This window comes from Cryptotermes secundus, unplaced genomic scaffold (genome assembly GCF_002891405.2).
Source record: "Cryptotermes secundus unplaced genomic scaffold, Csec_1.0 scaffold1230, whole genome shotgun sequence".
NCBI classification, from domain to species: domain Eukaryota; kingdom Metazoa; phylum Arthropoda; class Insecta; order Blattodea; family Kalotermitidae; genus Cryptotermes; species Cryptotermes secundus.
The window spans coordinates 818,044-834,318 of NW_019743170.1; the positions used below are offsets into that span (position 1 = coordinate 818,044).

General features: G+C 45.3%; 1 protein-coding gene across 6 annotated transcripts in view; it reads right to left on the bottom strand.

The window, feature by feature from the left end:
* LOC111874015 (ecdysone receptor) overlaps positions 1-16,275 on the bottom strand; it is a 513,347-nt gene that overhangs the window by 179,284 nt on the left and 317,788 nt on the right. The gene's annotated exons all lie outside the window — the stretch shown is intronic.

Genomic DNA, 16,275 nt, shown 5'->3' on the forward strand with positions numbered 1-16,275 from the left:
CCAGGAAACTTCCTGGGGAGTAAAAGGCTGTCAACCTTACGGCCATCTGTGAGCCGATTGTCTAGAAAATGTGGGAGCCTCGACGTCTCACAACCCTATGGGGCTTCCACGGCCTGTTACAGAGACAGTTTTACCTCTTTTTACAGCAACGAAAGGTGTTACATCGCATAATGGCCTGCCGTACTTCCATTTTTATTTGCTTTTAAGATAAATTATCTATTCGAGTACATGTAAACTGTGTACTACAATTTTATGTACGTGGCATATCGAAGAAAACTGGGATCTTTTAGTGTGTGAATACAGTATTTTTACAGGGCTTGTCGCACAGAAATTGTGTTCTGAAGGCCACAACAGCCGATAACCTACAGATGTCAAATGCACGTGACCGTCAGAAATAACAAGCTCCAGAAATAGCATAGCGGATTTTTCTGCAAGTACGCGCTATTTTTAATACCAGTCCTCCCTACACCTAGAAGCTGCAAGTCGCCCGTCAGTCGGGGTTTCCGATCAAAACTTTGCATGCACTGCCTTTCTCTCATGCGTGCTACTTGTCCCCTTGATTTGATAACCCCAACACAGTCTGTCGAGCTCATCCTGATCTTACTTCAGCCCTCTTAAGCCGGTATTTTCTCCCCACCACCCTGTTCAAAATCATAAAAAATAATGCGAGGTACGCATCCCTTGCGTAAGATGCGACCACACAGCATACTACCTTCATGGAGCTCAACCCTTCTTAAGAAGCTGTTAGTTGTGCAGTTATTCAAGATCTTCCTCGCATTTTATGGAACCCGAAGGTTCAATACTGTTGTGGGATGTCACTATATGAAGAGACAACCACTAGTTGAACTGTCCTCCGCTGGTCCCTATTCTGAGCCAGATAAATCCAATCCATACCATCCAATTCAAAGAATCCGAGACCCTCTGTGACATTTCGTAACAAGCTTACTGTGGCATATTTGCTCAAAGCGGGAACTGTGGAGCCGGAGGGAGAGCCGTTGCCGAGAGAGGCTCTGAAACAACATTCGTTTCTAGGCAACGGTCGCGAAACAGACAACGGAACGATGTCCGTTGATAGGCAGCAGATTCTTAATAACAGACGGCCGCTAGTATGGAACGGCTAGGAAAACACGTTCCCGCGGCAACGGATACGAAAATGGTGTTGTCTACGCGGGCCCCGCCGAGGAGTTATAAGGAGGACAACTGGGGCAACCAAGTCAGTTCTGTACGGTAGGTTATGAAGAAGAGGGAACAGCCGGAAGAGAGCCACCGTTCAGAGAGAACTCGAGCGCGGAAGCTGAAGAATATCCGCTGTTACAAGCCGCTATCAGGGAACGACTGATGGAGACGCAGTAGGCTGGGAAATTCTTGGCGGGTGCTGTGGAAATTGGCGGTAGCGCTGCAACTGCCTGTACTTCCAAGTCGTGTTTATAAGCTGCCAATAAATCCGATATCCAATCCCAAACCCTGCCGAGAGTCACTGTAATGAATGTATAAGGGGTGGGCCTTCTTGGCCCTTGCACCGCGACCACAGTGATCTGTTGTGCCTCAGAGTCACTCTGACATGCGACATTATTTTTTACGGCGAGGAGTTGTTAGCCCCACGCTCAACATCCAATCTCGAGGACCACCCATTGTCGGCTGCCCGCGACTGCTTATTCAATATTTCTGCTGTTGCTCTCCGCATCTGGAGGCGGTCTCTCCATCCGCTACGTGAGGACGCGCCATGCCGAGGTGACAAGGGACCCACCTAAAACAAGACACTATATACTAAAGCCAGAAATAAAAGTTGCATTGAGACGGTAATATGCTCCACATATCGTATATATTAGTGTTATGAGGTAAGCTTGTACGAAGGAGCGTGGCCTCTTTCACTTCCGTCCGCCTAGCCTTTCAGTCCATGAGCACATCGGAGCTTATTTAAGTGGTTCGGGCTATTGTCATCCAAGAGTCAGCACGTGGCAATTCATAACACTTCAATAAATAAGGGACTCTTGTTAACCTGCACTTACTTCCAAAATAAGTGCACGGCCGTTAAAATTAAAGGAAGCTCTTACTCCAGCGTTTTCCCCACCGCTTTTTCGGGCGGTTCAGCATTAGACATGTATTCTGGAAGTGCTTGGTTCGAATCTCGACCGGTACACCATCCTAAATGAGGTTTTCGTGATATTCCTGAATCCACACCGGAAGTCCATAATTTATTAATATTATCATTCGATTCCTTACAGAATGCGATACTAAAAACCTTAAAAACAGCAAAAAAATAGTGTTTACGACATATACTGTAATGAGGTCACTGGATATTTCAATTGACCTAATCTTTCCAGCTGGACTATGGCCCTGGGGTCGACTAAGTCTCTAACAGAAATGAGTACCAGGAATCTTCCTGCGGGTAAAGGGCGGTCGGCGGTCGCCATCTGTGAGCTGACTGTCCAGAAAATGTTGGAGACTCGACGTTTCGCAACACTGTGGGCCTCCATGGCCTGTTACAGAGATACTAATACATTAATATGACACTCAGAGCTGTAAATAAATACATTTTATAAAAAAATTATGAATATTACAGCGTCAACTGGTCATATAACTTCCAACTATTTTCCTACGTCGATTCCGTGAAGGTTGAAAACTGGCATGTCATAAATACCTAGCACAGAAACCGACCGTGATAGTGTAGATGGCTCTTCATTGTTCGTGATGATTGCGTTCTGTCAGTTGCTTCAGCGTCTATCTGCATTCAATTGATTCGTTTTCCTCTCTCATTGCCGCTCATAAAGCAGCTACTCAGGCATTCAGAAATACAATAAGCTATAAAAGTGTTCTTTCAGACGCTGTTCCTGCCGTCTGCCGTGGGATGGAAGCGGCAATTAATGACTTCATTGCAGAACCTTTACGGGAGGCATACACTGCATCAGATCGCGGGGCAGACCTGGCCACACAGTATGACGTTCACATACCGGGCTTATCACTTCAGAGAACAGCGGTTACAATACGTTCTACCGGCTTTCAAAGAAATGTACAGAGTACTCAGTACATGTGTCCGAATCGCTACAGCGTAGTTGATTGAGGGACCATACTACAAGTCGGGAAGGTCGCGGGTTCGATTCGCTATGAGGTCATTGGATTTCTCAATTGACCTAAACCTTGCAGCCGCACTATGACCCAGCCTCTAATAGAAATTAGTACCAGGTACCAGGAATCTTCCTGGTGGTAAAGGGCTGCCAGCCGGCGGGTGAGGCTTACAACCTCACCGCCATCTGTGAACCGATTCTCTAAAAAATGTGGAAGCCTCGACGTCTCACAACCCTACGGGACTCCACGGCCTGTTACAGTGATAGCTTTACTTCTACATGCGTTTCGAATGATATCACAATAAACAGTGATTATTTCCCTAAACAGCGTTAACTCATCTGTCTTTGTAGCGGGGAAATGGTGGGTCAGGGTTGAGGTTCGAACGGAACCTATGGAACTTACCATCTTTTCGGATATGATGCTGTGTAGTCTGGTAGATCACTGACGTTTCGGAGGAACGTATTGCTTCCTTCCTCAGATTCGAAAACCAAGTCAAAAAAGCACTCAGCACTAATCATACAGACCTCTACTTCGATCACACTAATCTTTAACAGAAACTTGAAAACTTCAAATCTTACATAGGTACAGAACGATTCTAAATTACTGTCCGGTTTTCTGTGGTCTGTAGTTTTCATACCGGAAACAACAAAATAAAACTGCTTATGTGACACGAAATGGACGCATGCTGAAGTTGCTTAGCATTCTACAATACTGATTCTACGGGTAACGAAAGTTTCTGAGTTACATTTTTATATTCCATAAGTAGTTGTACAATTTGCGCCAAGAATACAGTACTGAAATGAAATGAAGTCCTGTTGATACCACTGTCTATTCAGTGAAGTCCCCTTGCACAACAGAAGCTTCTCAAATCCCGAAGAATGGTCCGATCATGTCCCTGTAGCGTTCTTGGGTGACGGTAAGAGCATTGCCTTCCTCATCCTCAATGAAATAGGGGCCTAATATACCGTGTGCTGAGACGGCACACCATAGCGTCACACGTGTACTGTGTAGCGGTTTCTGGACGATAACATCTGGCCGCTCAAAACCAAGGAAGCGAGTTGTCTGGCGACCACTTCCGTATGAGCGGAAATAATACTCTTTCCTCCCTCGAGAGACCCATTTCCAACAACTGCACAACACAACTTCCTTTTCACTACTGGGCACACGTGCGGCTGGAGCTATGCCCCGTCGACAAACGCACATGCGCGTTCGAGATGCGCGAGTTTCAGTACTGATATTTTGCAGCATACTGTATGTTGTTGCTTGCTGTTTGAAAATTATAGGCCATGAAAACCCCGACAATAATTTAGAATGACTGTACATAAAATTTAAACCCCTATACTATGAAGGCCTCCAATTTGTTTCCCAAGATTATGCAATTCGACACTAATCCACTGTCTGAAGAGTAAAATAGGACACGCGGTGGATTCAATTGTAACTGAGGGTGCGGCCCAGTAGACGGCTCCTGTAACTGTCCCGACTTGTTAAACAGAGCCCTGACGGAGTTCTCAAGACCGTAATATCTGCGCTACATTCTCGACAGAGGCAAAGAAGCTTCTCTCCTTCAGAGTACCCAGACCGAGTGTGAGGCCCACCCAGAGTCATATCAAATGGGTACCATTAAGGACACATTCTCTAGCAGTGAAACGGCTGGAACGTGAAGCTTACTGTTCGACTCCATCCACCGCCTGTGTAGTATATCTCTGAAGAGACGTCACACGTTAAGCGTGTTCAACGAAATCTCCGGCACGACCATTTTGGGGCCCATCGGATGCTGAAAATATTGTGACATGTGGGCCGTTTCTAGGAAACTAATGGGCAAACATGATGTCACGGAGAGGCCGATTCCTGGAATCCAACTGATTGCGGAACACTGTTTCCATGGATATGGAAAGTGAAAATTGTGAACACTTAGAAAACCAAACCGTCGCTTGGGAATTAAAAAACGGTTCCCGCGACAACACAACAGAACAGAGGAACTGTAAGACATGGTGACTTCGATCTCGTCCGCCTAGCAGACATAAAAGGCAGTGTATTCGTGAATTCGAGAGAGAAACAGAGAGACTGTATAACAAAATTATGCAGGCAACAAGCGGAAGTCATACAAAATCATGATAACGAAAATGTTCGTGATATTGTACAGACAAATTCCACATCCGGTAGGTCATCTGACTAACTCATGGATCTATGGAATGCTATGTATGTATGTATGTATAAGGCGAAGCCCGACACAGAAATTATAAGAAGCTTAAACTTGGCGGCGGTCAAGCATACGACCGTTCAAGTGACTAGACTGCCGTTCTAGCAGAAACTACTAGAAATAGGGCAAAAACTGCTGTACTGAGCCTGGACTAACAGAGGCCCTGTATATATTTAATACATTAACATGTTTAACGTGTAAAATGTAAATATTCTTTACATTATGACAAATGACTTACTACTGCAGACAATGACTCTGTCGAAAGACAGACCCGTCCGCTCGTCAGAGAGGGCGCCCCACAAAAACAAGACCGAAACTGTCAAACAGTAGTAAATATCTGGTCATAAGCCGCAGATTGGGCTCGACATCAAGACTGACTGACTGATTGACTGTCAACGGCAATGTGACTTTGACTTGAATTAAATTCAGAGATTCATTCGTAAGAGAATTCAGAAGTCAGTTCAATAACTGAAGCGTTAACCACATAAGATTCGTTACCAAGCAACTATTTGTAAGCAGACGCTGAAGACTTTATTTTGTGCGTTATAGTCACCGTAATTTTTAGTGTTACAATTATCTGTAGTTACAACTTGTGAGTGTCCAGTATATCTATCCATCTAATCCAGAACCCATTATTATTGGTCACGCAAACACCGTACACGTAACAGTATAATCTGGCAACTTTAAAGATGTTTCAGAGATGAACCGATATCCTCACTCGTCAAAACATCTCCATGGCGAGGAAAATACTTTCTGCATATTCATATTCTGCATTATGAAGACACCCTAAGTCGCGTGCGGTATCCGATTTGTACAGAAATATCTTCCGCCGTTTTTTTAAAGGGTTGAATAACAATCGCCAACAAAACATCTCTCTCTCTCTTTTTTTTTTGCGCCTCCAAGTCCTGCTGAAGGCCCTTAAAACCCTTCCGCCTGCCGGCTTCCTATTACACTTCCACGGCGCATGATCGACTCTCAACCACTATCCATTTCTCGCCTACTTAACGCAGGTCGCCGAGTGTGCATACTGCACTCCGATCTGTAACCTCAGTCCGTGTGAAGGGACAGCCTGCATGCCGTTACACCATGGGTGAGAAATTATACTTCTCCCAGGGGTCCAATGTGTCTATTTCGAAGTAACAGAGCACCAACAGATCCTCATAAAAAATTATACTTCATCGGTTATTAGAACGAGGGCACGTCATCGTGAGTTGGTGACGTGCATATCTGCGCCATCATTAGAAAGTCACTGAGATTTATTTTAGAAGTCCGGTACAGATACGCTGCCAGGACATTCAAACACAGACACACAGGACTCGTTGTAAGCGAGGTCACTTACACAGACTTTAGTACAAAGCAAATGGGAATATGAAAAATTAAAAGATATTGTCACGTGATACGAGTGTTACTATATAGGGATTTTGGATTGATGACCAGATTTATGGGATTCTTTGATACAGTGTGTGACTACGCTTTACAGTTCACTGTTGCACACACATTAGTGCCCTCAGTCACGTCTTCACTAGCCGCTGCTTGGTATCGGCTTCTAACGTCAGACGTTCACTTTCTTCCTGGTTCCCGAACTGTCCTCGGCCTCAACTACCACTTTCTGACAGCAGCAGCTTACAACTACTGAGCCCCAGCAGTCCTCTTAACTGACTAATTCACCGACAAACTCACTGACTGTCAAAATCAAGTCATGTTACGACTGACGGCCAGTCGGCCATCTAACTCACCAACCAACTCACTGACTGTCAAACTCAAAGTAATGTTACGACTGACGGCCAGTCGGCCATCTAACTCACCAACCAACTCACCGACTGTCAATATCAAAGTCAAGGTCATGTTACGACTGACGGCCAGTCGGCCATCTAACTCATCAACCAACTCACTGACTGTCAATGTCAAAGTCAAAGTCATGTTACGACTTACGGCCAGTCGGCCATCTAACTCACCAACCAACTCACTGGCTGTCAATGTCAAAGTCAAAGTCATGTTACGACTGACGGCCAGTCGGCCATCTTACTCACGAACCAACTCACTGACTGTCAAACTCAAAGTAATGTTACGACTGACGGCCAGTCGGCCATCTAACTCACCAACCAACTCACTGACTGTCAAACTCAAAGTAATGTTACGACTGAAGGCCAGTCGGCCATCTAACTCACCAACCAACTCACTGACTGTCAAACTCAAAGTAATGTTACGACTGACGGCCAGTCAGCCATCCAACTCACCAACCAACTCACTGACTGTCAAACTCAAAGTAATGTTACGACTGACGGCCAGTCGGTCATCTAACTCATCAACCAACTCACTGACAGTCAAACTCAAAGTTATGTTACTACTGACGGCCAGTCGGCCATCTAACTCACCAACCAACTCACTGACTGTCAAACTCAAAGTTATGTTACTACTGACGGCCAGTAGGCCATCTAACTCACCAACGCACTGACTGTCAAACTCAAAGTTGTGTTACGACCGATAGCCAGTCAGCCAGTCTGTCTCTCTGTCTCTACGTCTAGCAGCCATCTTGGGAACCAAGACCAGATTTTTATTATCGCTTCCATTACTGATCTACTCTTACGTTGCCGCGGAAACATGCTTGTTTGTGGAGCCCTTACTTAGCACCGGCTGTTGTAGAGTTGCTTATTTCACGGTCGTTGCCCAGTAACAGGTTCACACGCCACAATACGAAAGAAAGTTGACTCCAGTTCTGGTGTACGGACTTAAAAGTATAGAAGCTATATTAAACATGCAAGAGAGGAAAATGAATGGACCAGTAACCGAGCAAACAACTAGAAGGATGATAACTAGGAGCTGAGAGAATTATACAAAATCACTAATGTGAGAGAGGATATTAAAAGTTGAGGATTAGAGTGCCTGAGGCATGTGATTAGAGTCGATTAAGCAAGGACGGGTAAAGAAGGTAAAGCTATCCCTGTAACAAGCCGTGGAGGCCCATAAGCTTATCAGAAGTCGAGGCTCCCACATTTTCTTGATAATCGGCTCAAAGATGGCAGTGAGGTCAGCCTCACCTGTCGGCCGCCCTTTACCCTCCAGGAAAATTTCTGGTACTTATTTATGTTAGAGACTGAGTCGACCCCAGGAACCACAGTACTGCTGGAAGAATTAGGTCAACTGAAAAATTCGGTGTCATCGGGAATCGAACCCGCAAACCTCCCAGCTTGCAGCACAGTGCCTCAGCCAACTATGCAATCGTGAGCACCAGGTTATGCAACAAGAATTCAGAAAGGAAGCCAGACGGTGGATGAAAAATGGGAAGCCCTGATTGAGGTAGTTGGAAGATGAAGAGAATGATCTACGAGACCCTTAAGCGAAAAAATGAGAACAAACGGCAAATAACTGAGAAGAATGGGCACCTGTTGTAAAGGAGGTCAAAGATAAACCAGGTAAATTACATCAGATAACTCAATTATTCTCAGTGACTTAATGTTCTTCATTTTTCTCCCTTGGCACTACACCCCAGTGGGCCTAGGCCTACCTCCATGAAGTTCTCCGTTCACTTCGGTTTTTCTAGATCTTACACATTCGGTAGGGCTCCTTGGGCGGGTGATCAGCTCGTTGCAAGGCCTCTACCTGTACACAAACACAGAAAAACACACACACACACACAAACACACACACTAAACGTCCATGCCCTGAGTGGGATTCGAACCCACGATCCCGGTTTCCAAGCGTTCAAAGACAGTACATGCCAAATGTTCTCCATTAAGGTACCGAAATATGTTTACATAACAACTGCATTATCAATCGTGACAGAATATCTTGAACTCCCACCGATATTTTGAAGGACGCCTTGTTCTTCTGTCGATCATTTCCAAGGTTTACGTAGGTCTCGGCTTCCTTTTGATGTATACTGTGAAATCTCTTTCGCTATTCCTTCATCGATCATTCTATTGTAGCGTTTCCCAGAGTGCCACGAGAAAGCAGAAATGTGGGGTGCGATCTTTTTATAACTTACCCATGCTTTCCGCAAGAGGTAACGTAGTTGGTTGAGGCACTATGCTACAAGTCGGAAGGTCGCGGGCTCGATTCCCGATGAGGTCACTGGATGTTTTCAACTGACCTAATGCTTCCAGCCGCACTATGGCCCCGGGGTCGACCCAGCCTCTAATAGAAGTGAGTACCAGGAATCTTCCTGGTGTTAAGTGGGGCCGGCGCATAAGGCTGACAACCTCACCGCCATCTGTGAGCCGGTTGTCTGGAGAAAATGTGGGAGCCTCGACGTCTCACAACCCTACGAGCCTCCACGGCCTGTTACAAGAATAATTTTATCTTACCACTGATACTTTTAATGTCATAATACATGCATATTCAACCTGAGTACAATGCGCCAAATATATTTTCTTACTCTCAAAATGGCTTAATAAGCCTCCTTTTCTATCCAAAATATGCCGGGGGAGAACCCTTAGAGCGACGTGGGAGTTCCTACGCTTTCCAAGGTCTCGAGCGAGACACCATTCCAAGGTACAACTGTAACAGGCCGTGGAGGACCATATGGCACTGAAACGTCGAGGTTACCATAGTTTCCAGACAATCGGATCACAGTTGGCGGTGAGGTCGTCAGCCTTGCACCATTCAAAACTAAAACAAAATGTGGCGCTGGTGTTGTAAGATCCCTGAACACAGTTTCATCGAGAAGGTTTATCATATTTTACGTGATTTTATTTTTTTAGCTGATTTATTTCCAGTTCCTTCCTAATCCTTTCATCTTCAACACGATTTAGTCTAGCGCAAACTTTCATTCTTTATACGCGCCCGACTATAACGATGCCGTTCTGTTGATGTCTCTTGCACTGACTGCACAAGATCCACTCCCGCACAGAGAAGTGCAAGTCCTACGTCTTTATACAATGCCAGTTGTGTAGGTTTTGTAATGCTGACCACAGTGGTCGCGCGGTCTAAGGCATCAACCGCATTCGCCAGCTCCAACATTGCGATCGTGGGCTCGAATCCAACTCGAGGAACGGATGTCTTTGTGCGTTTTTTCCTGTGTTTCTGTTGTTCTGTGTGTAAGTAGCGACCTTGCGAAGGGCTCATCCCCCGTCCAAGGAGACCTACCGACTGTGTATAGAATTACGAAACTGAGAAAAAGGGCCAAGGTCCACAAGGGCTGTAGAGCCATAGAGAGACCGCTAGACAGATAGATAAGATAGAGAGAAGGGTTTGGTAATAGGTCAGTACAACTAACTGATTCCACGGAGATGAGTCCTTGAGAAGCCAATAGTTGCTTAGATTCTTCATCACATACCAAGCATTTTATGGAACCCGAAGGTTCACTACCGTGTTCATGAGCCCCATTCACCCTTCCCTGATCCAGATGAATCCAGTCCATGCGCTCTCCATTATCCTTCTCGAAGATTCATTTTAATATTATATTCTCACCTACGTCTAAGGTCATCATGGTGGGATCTTCTCTTCAGGCTTCCCTGCCAGAACTCTGCATGCACTTCTCTTATTCATGTTACATGTCCTGCCCATCTCATCCTCGTTGACGTGATATCTGGCGAGGAGTTCAAGTTACGAAGAACTTCACGCAATTACCCCGTCGTTATTTAACTGCAGTCACTACAGCAACGAACTAGGGGCTCGACGGCCGGGGTTCTATTTCCGGCAGGTTCTTTTTCTTCTCCACAGCGTCCAGACCGGCTCTGGGGTTCAGCCAGCCTCCTATCATATGGGCACCGGGGGCAATTTCCCCGGGGTTAAAGCGGCTGGTAAGTGAAGCTGACCACTCACCTCCATCTAGTGCCGAGGTCAAGAATAGTGGAGTTGTACTTCCACTCCCCTACGTCTTCATGGCATATTGCTCAATTAATTAAGCACAGGGCCAACATTTTTTTTTCTTGGCACTACAGCCCCAGTGGTCCTAGGCCTACCTCCATGAACTTCTCCGTTCACTTCGGTTTTTCTAGATGTTAAGACATTCGGTAGGACTCCTTGGGCGGGTGATCAGCTCGTCGCAAGGCCCCTACCTGTACACAATCACAGAAAAACTAACATACACAAACTAAACATCCATGTCCTGAGTGGGATTCGAATCCACGATCCCGGCTTCCGAGCGAGCGAAGACGGTGCACGCCCTAGACCGCTCGGCTACGGCGACCGGCATAGGGCCAACATTAGTCTGACGTAAATACTGCCGCCAGCACCCCATCATTCTCAAACACACTCAGCCTATGTGCTTCCATGAATGTGAGGGACCAAGTTTCACACTCATATAAACTACAGGTAACACTGCAGTTTACGCTTTTAATTAGCAGGCGAGGAGACGAACTAAGAATGACGTCAGCCTACTTAAGACGATGCACCCGTCCCTCACGTGGACTATCCACAGCATCCAATTTTCTTCCCAGGCAAGCCAGATCTTCTTACGGCTGAAAATTTGACTGCCCGCCCAACTTTGGGCGCAAGTCTCTGAAGTCGAATTTAAAAACAAGTTGTCCAATGGTTCAAACGGACAGGCGACCTCCATATGAGGCGCTCCTACTTTCACTTCGTCAAGAGCGCCTAATGTTGCAGAAAAAGAAGCACACGGAGAGCTGGTTAGAACTAACGGAGATGCACTAGGAACTAATTCCACTGTGGGGGCACGCGGTAGCGTAGCTGGTTGAGGAACTATGTTACATGCCGGAAGGTCGCGGGTTCGAGTCCCGATTAGATGGATTCCTTTCAGTTGGCCTAATCCTTCTAGCCGCACTATGACCCTGGGGTCGACTCAGCCCCTAACAGAAATGAGTACCAGGAATCTTCCAGCCTCAACGTCATCTGTGAGACAGACTCTAGAAAATGTGGGAACCTCGACGTCTCACAACCCTATGGGTCTTCACGTCCTGTTGCAGGGAGAGCTTTACTTTTTTTTAACAGCTTTACTGCAAAGAGGACCAGTTACTGACTTCATGGAACTGAACGCTTCTTGAGAAACCGCCAGTTGTGCAGCTGCTCAAGAACTTCCCGACATTTTATCGAACCCGATGGTTCATTACCGCGTTTAGAAGAGCCCTCCACTGGTCCTTATCCTAAGCCACATCAATCCAGTTCCTACTACCCCATCCTATCTCTCTGACATCCATTCCAATTTTGTTGCATGTAGACCTGTTGCTAAGTAATGACTATGTAAGCAACGCCAGCTGGTAAACAACAGAGAAATGGTGTTTTCTGTGCAGTCCGTGCCAAGATGTTATAACCAGGACAATTAGTGAGAATGTAGAACAGGGAAGTGAAGAGCTGGTGCTAGTAAGTTGCTACTGCTGAGAGAAGCTGGTGGCTGAGTCACGGGAGCAGTTCGGGAACCCTGAGTAAGAAGACTATCGGTCGTTGAAGATATCACCAGACAACTACTGGTGAAAATAACAGACCAAGAATACTTAAGTATCCGCTGTAGTGAACTGTAAAGCGTGTGAATTAACGACAGCGCTTTAGTTACTTGTACTTCCGATAAGTGGTCAATAAACCTAACTGCTAATCTAAACCCCGTCTGCAGTCACTCATACACGTGACAATACTATTCAAATCTACATGTTAGTCTTCTTAGTGGTCTCCTTCTGGCTGTCCCACCAATATCCTCCATGCATTCATCTTCGCCACATTCGTGCTACATGCCCTGTCCATCTCATCCTCCTTAACTGGTACATTCTAACCATAAACTTTAATATCACGGATAACCGCAAAACGCGGGTTTCGAAGACCTCTCCTAAATAAACACTCTTTATGGATGTAAGGACAGCCAGTCTGCAGTTTTCAGACGCGAAATTAGTATCATCAGCAACCAGAGCATGCGCATTCATAATGTCCCCCAATCCCTCTGGTGCTTTATTGCACAAGTCGGAAACGTAACCTCCTACCAACTGCCTGCAGCAGTCTGAAGCCCTTACGACATACAAGCATACATCGTTTTGCACAGAACGATGAGAGGCCAACAGGACCACGGCAACTGCAAAGTTGTGACCAATGGCTGGATAGTATTGATCTATTCGATACGGCTGTAGCGACATACGGCAAAACAGAAAAGCATCGCATTTCAAAGAGCATGGATACTGCTGTTGTTCGTATGAAGAAAACAGTCGAGAAAGGGAACACAATTGCAGACAGTAATGTGGGCGCTTTTGTTCCGCTCGGTACAGAACTCTGTCTTTGAAGGTTTTCAGTGCCTTATTCATTAAATGCCGCCAAACAAAATATTTTTACAAAAGGCCACTGACAATCTATAAGAAGAAATGAACAAAAAAAAATGTGTTCACATTAGTAGCGCTTGGGAAAACCAGCACATCATCAAAGAAGCTAAACGAAGATCCGATAGTTGTGATACCGTGTAGTCTTGTAAGAGAGATTTTAATGTTTCGGAGAAAACGCCAACCCATTCCCTACCCTACACTTTGACCCTTGCTGCAATATTTATTAGAATGGGCACACTATTTTACCACTCTATACGAAGTCAGAGTGGACTCATTACTGTACGAGGGAGAGTCAGTAAATAGGTCACAGATGGATATAAAACGTAAAACATGTGAACATTCGAACCTGAAAAAAAAAAACTTTATTTTTCGACATATCCTCCGCCAACACCGATACAGGTGACCCATCGCTTTACCAGTGCGTCGAAACCCGCAGTACATAGAAGTCTTTTGACTGTTGCGTCGGCCACTTCCGCGCATCCGTTTCAAACTCTTCGTCATCAGCGAAACGTTTGCCACCCAGTTGTGAACGGCTTTACGCGACATACACTTTCCACCGTAAACATGAAACATTTCTTTATGAATATAATTTGCAATGAGCCTTTCTGCCCACATAAGAGCATACCAGAACGCTGCTCTTCGGTAGTATATACTAAAGAACGGTCGCCATTTTGACTACTGAAACCAACCTCTGAACATTCGCATGCGCGGCTGCTAGCTTGACTGTCATGAAGCTGGACTGCGCTACCTACACACAGAAAACCTGTTACGTCCATTACAGCTGTTTTACTTCCATTTGTGACTTATCATATATAATTTATCCCCAAGGCCACATATGTATATTGCCACGTGTCCGGGGTTCCGTGACTAATAATAACGGGTTCCGGATTCGATTGTTGGATTTACAGGCAATTCTTTTCAATTATAGTTATTACAGCGACCGCCGAGGCTTCTCTTTATTCTGCTTCTCGTTCTACGACTGCCTGCAAACGACCATCGTTGTTTCCTAAAACCCTTCGGCACTGACCACATAGAAAACACACTGAGAACGCCGTATCCATGGAAAATGTGTTTGCGTCGTCCAGCAACGGACTCTTTGCCAATAATTTGTCCCCGCAGGAACGTGTTTACTGAGCCGTTGCCTAGCAACTGTCATATTCGTCACAAGCACCATTCCCTTAGTTTAGTTAGTTAGTTATTAGAGAGGGTGGGTTTCCCCATGCACTTAGACCTGTAGTAGTCCACTGCGCTTCCCTCTATGATGTCTACCAGTCTCTATATCCTACCGGTATTGGTGCTTACCATCAGTCCCGCCCAGCCAGCGAGACCGGCTCTACTAGCTGAGAGGTATCTATAATGCTTCCCCCATCTACCGGAGGTATTAGTGACTGCTGTTGGGAGGCAAACGTCCGCAATTTTGCTCAGTGATCTCCATTGGAGGTATGAGGTTTTTTTTACGTGCCGTAAAGCTACGACACGGGACCCACGGCTTAAAGTCCCTCCCGGAGGACTTGTTCCCTGAATTTTTCCGCCCTTAAAAATTCGACGACCTCCGCCGGGTATTTGAACCCGCGTACTACGAGTCATGAGGTGGGAACGTTACCTCTAGAATACGGAGGCCGCTAGCACCATTCCCTTACTCCCTCCCTTCCATAAAACCTCCTATGCATGTAACAGGATAATTTTTAGACAAATAAAAATAATCTTAAATCAGCTTTACTGATTTTAGAGAAGTATTTCGGCATATTTAAATAAGAATCATATGTAAACATTTATACATGACAAAATTGTTTAGCAATGGATTCACTGCGACACGCAGTCCAGTACTGAACGTGGGTGCATTTTGTGTTTATAAACGCCTGATGATGCTGTAAATGACAAATATATAGCAAAAACAATATCTTAATAAACTGATTCTATCGACAATTTGGGTTTGTCGGTTATTTATTACAAGTATAAAATCATTGTGGGTGTACGCGGTAGCATGGTTGGTTGAGGCACTGCGCTACAAGCCGGAAAATCGCGGGTTCGATTCCCGATGAGGTCACTGAAGATTTAATTCACCTAATCCTTCCAGCCGCACAGGGGCCCTGGAGTCAACTCGGCCTAAAAGAAATGAGTACCAGGAATCTTTCCAACCTCACCGCCATCTGTGAATCTGTTGTGTAGAATATGTGGGGCCTCGACGTCTCACAACCGTATGGGCCTCCACGGCCTGTTACAGGGATAAATTTACCTATAAAATTGTTGTGATATATTCGCATAGTACAGAAATTTGTTAGATCTGTCATAATAAACCCATTACACTTCTTCATGTTAATTCTGTCAAACTGATTTTCATCGCGCTGTTTGTCAGTCAAGCAATTTATTACTGTAAACTAAACATTCAAAACTGCAAATCTAATCAAACTGCATTCCGTACTGAAATGGCTGTTAAAACCTGCCGGCAACAGAAAAAGAGACCGGTTCTTCCACCTGTAAGTAATATTATGTATAAACCCACTGCCAGGTAACGACCTTTTAAACACATTCCCGCGAGAGCCAACGCGCGCAACAATAAGACGTCTATTGCTAGGGAACGGATCAGTAAACACGCCTTCTTACCAACAGAGGCTGTATTTAATGCGTGGTCCGTGCAAAGTGGTTATAAAAAAGGGTTCAGCTGAGAAGAGTTAATTGTCAGAAGTTGAGAGAGTTCATTTTAGTCAGTTTCTGTCGAGAACTGGGTCAAGTTCTGGAGATGGCAGTCGAAGGTGGTTGAGAAGAAAGCCAAGAAATGAATGAGGCTGTAAAAAGAACACTTCATGTGTG